Source organism: Bactrocera tryoni, chromosome 2, assembly GCF_016617805.1.
Source record: "Bactrocera tryoni isolate S06 chromosome 2, CSIRO_BtryS06_freeze2, whole genome shotgun sequence".
Lineage (NCBI taxonomy): Eukaryota > Metazoa > Arthropoda > Insecta > Diptera > Tephritidae > Bactrocera > Bactrocera tryoni.
Genome location: NC_052500.1, coordinates 45,217,570 through 45,221,414, shown reverse-complemented (window position 1 = coordinate 45,221,414; position 3,845 = coordinate 45,217,570).

Here is a 3,845-nt window from a genome sequence, read left to right as displayed (position 1 = left end):
TTCTTTCTACTTTATAAATTTTTGTATTCGTATTAACTTTGTAAGCATTATTATTCTTTTATTTCAATTTCTTCCTACGAGACTTACCTGGGTATTGGGCTAAAGCAATTTGAGTGATTGAGACATTCAGTCATAAGTAAAAAAGGTAATTGCTTATTTTTCGAAGTTAACCATCAAACCCGAATTACTTGATTTTCTAAATTGAGGTCATTTAAATTATCGTTTTTAATAGCACACTTACCTAGAATATATACTATATCGGTCACGTGCAATTCGTAAACCTCACGGTCCCGGAATTCACCGGAGAGTCCCAGCTCTGTAAATACTTATTTCCCCTAATAATTCACAAGAATGTCATTATGAGTTAATAACATATAAATTCAGTATCACTAATTAGCAATACTTCATGTAATGTTATAATTTAAAATCTTCTCAGCGGTCAACGTCAAGGTTAAAAAACCAATTTCAGATCTGCATCAATGTCTCTTCTGGACGTATTATCCGATCAATATCAATTATCATATGGCACCTGTATGTTATGTATGCCCTCGAAAATATGTAATCTCGACAAAAAATACAATAGGGTGAAGGGAAATTTATTATTTTTAAAAATAAAAAATATAAAGTTCTATTGAGCGTATTGTATGAAAGATTAAAGCCGACCGTCAACAAACTGATTGGACCTTATCAGTGTGGCTTTAGACCTAGAAAATCAACAACCGACCAGATATTCACCATGCGCCAAGTGAAAAAGACCTGTGAAGAGAGAATCAACACGCACCACATTTTCGTCGATTTCGAAGATGCTTTTGACAGCACGAAAAGGATCTGATATGCCGCGATGTCTTAATTTTTTAACACCGCAAAACTAATACGGCGGTGTAAACTGACGTTGTGCAATACCAAAATCTCCGTCAGGATCAGGAAGGACTTCTCCGAGCCGTTCGATACCAAGTGAGGTTTCAGACTAGGCGACTCCCCATCGTGTAACTTCTTCAATCTGCTGCTAGATAAAACAGTTCGAGCTGCAGAACTTAATCGACTATCATAACACACGCCCACTTACTAACGGGTAAAAGCCCCTCCATTTGCCCCCTTTGCGATGACACCGCTACTATCAAACACTTACTCACACTCTGTCCGATGCTTCACCCAACAGCCCACAACTCTGGCAACATTGATCTCATGAAACTACTAAGTGAACCTTCAGAAAAAAACGTGATGATTGTATATAGATTCTTATAAACCAACGATTTGTTAAAATATATTTAAGCAACTTACATCTTTACTAACCCTTAGCAATTAGAATTTTTCACCTAGTTATAATTACAAGACGGCTGAAGGCCTCGTAGCCAGTGCTGCGTTTATGTATTTATATAATAAAACTATTTTTGTTATATGAATTATTATAAATAAATAAATAAATAATCGAGCAGGTACAATCTTCTATAAGAGTGTACAGCTGCTGGCGTATGCCGCTGATATTGATATCCTCAACACCCGCGCCTTAGTTCTGCTTTCTCCAGACTGGACAAGGAAGTAAAGCAAATGGGTAGGGATAAAGGGGAGCGTTTTTTATAACATTTTCCATTATAGCCAGATCGGACAAAATAATAATTTTTGGGCATTTAAGTTAAAACACCCAATATTCATCACGATTGAAAATTACTATATAGTGGTCATTTAATATATCGAGAAACTATATAAATATTTTTATGATATATTAAAGTAACTGACTTTTGAGCATTCAGTACTTAACAAGGGCTTTGCTCGTAAGCTCTCAGTTAGTAAAAGTTTTTAATATATTTCTATTGAAAATTAATACTATGATGCATCACATGACAAAATATTTCATCAAATACATTTCGTGTTTTCTCTAATTATCGTTGTTTTACATTTTATTTAGTGGTCTAGAAGGCAACAAATCCCTCCGTTAACAACTTTTTTTAATAAGATTTCAATCACGTTTCCAATTGTTAAACGTCAAATCGTCCTGAACTTTGACAGCTGATCGAGTTTAGCAATTGCTCTCTCACTTCCGATGAGAGATGAGTTGGGCATCTCTTTATCTCTGAAATGGGTCTGGCAGTGAACGAGGGCAAGACGAAATATCTCCTGTCATCAAACAAACAGTCGTCGCACTCGCGACTAGGCTCCCACGTCATAATTTCGAAGTTGTAGATAATTTCGTCTATCTTGGAACCAGCATTAATACCAATAGCAATGTCAGCCTCAAAATCCAACGCAGGATAACTCTTGCCAACAGGTGCTACTTTAGACTGAATAGGCAATTGAGAAGTAAAGTCCTCTCTCGACAAACAAAATCCAAACTCTATAAGTCACTCATTATTTCCGTCCTGCTATATGGTGAAGAGGCATGGACTATGATAACATTTGATGAGTCCACGTTACGAGTTTTCGAGAGAAAAGTTCTGCGAAAGATTTATGATCTTTTGCGCGTTGGCCATGGCGAATATCGCATTCGATGGAACGATGAGCTGTATGAGATATACGACGCCATTGACATAGTTCAGCGAATTAAGAGACAGCGGCTGCGCTGGCTAAGTCATGCCGTACGTATGGTCGAAAACACTCCAGCTCTGAAAGTATTCGACCAAGTACCCGCCGGGGGAACGGAGGAAGAGGAAAATAACCACTCCGTTGGAAAGACCAAGTGGAGAAGGACCTGTCATCGTACGTATGGACGAAAACACTCCAGTTCTGAAAGTATTCGACCAAGTACCCGCCCGGGGAACGGAGGATGAGGAAAATAACCACTTCGTTGGAAAGACCAGGTGGAGAAGGACCTGGCTTCACTCGGAATCTCGAATTGGCGCCACGTTGCGAAAAGAAGAAGCGACTGTCGCGTTGTTGTTAACTCGGTTATAGTCGTGTAAGCGGTGTATACGCCAGTAAAAAAGTACTACTACTTCGTTACTTGAACGTTTTTTCTTTCCAGAGGCTTCTTTAAAATTATAACAAAATATGATGACTTCGTACTTCGAAAAAAATGCTTCTATTATTTTATACGCAAGAATATGTATATATTAAAAAAAAATATATTAAAAAACGAAAATGGACTGAAATAATGAAGACAGTCAAAAATAACGAAAGTGTCACAGCTCTATTAAAAAAAAAATCAATATTTCTGAGTGAATTTGTGGATTTGTAAACAAAGAAAAACAAATTTTAGAATGTATTAACAATATGCTATCGGGCTCTCGAATACGTAAAACCCTCAGTGCTTCAGAACTTCCGATAGTGAAAAAGGCACTTTTTACAAATGATTTTTATTGCAACGCAGTAATAATTACCCGATCAACGGATTAATTTTAAAAGAAAAAGGTAAGCAGTTAAGCAAGGACAACTTAATGTTTTTTGTCAAATGTTTGTTGTTTATTTCAATCGTAAGGGAAAAATTGGCCGGAGTTAGTGAGGCCGTTCAAAGCTAAGCTATAAGCTAAATATTTTGATTGAAATGTTAGGTAATAAGTTTTGTAAGCGTCATCTCGTTTTCGAGATTTTATATTTGGCCTCTTGTGCATCTCTAGCAAATACCAAAGAATTGTCAGAACCCGTAGGAGTTAAAAAAATATTTTAAAGTGCATACAAGTATTTCTAAGTTCATGATAACCAGTTGGAGAGCCAAGCGTTAATAATCTGAAAGTTTTCAATGTTGGTTAATGTGAGAGGAAGCCATAAACGAACTGAGTACTAAGCGTACACTCAGAGGAGAGTGCTAAGTTCAAAGCACTGCAACTTAGCATTAGCAACTGAGAGTAGCAAAGAAAAACATCTAGGCAAATGTATGGCAGTGTTATAACCAGCTAATTAGTTGGAAATTA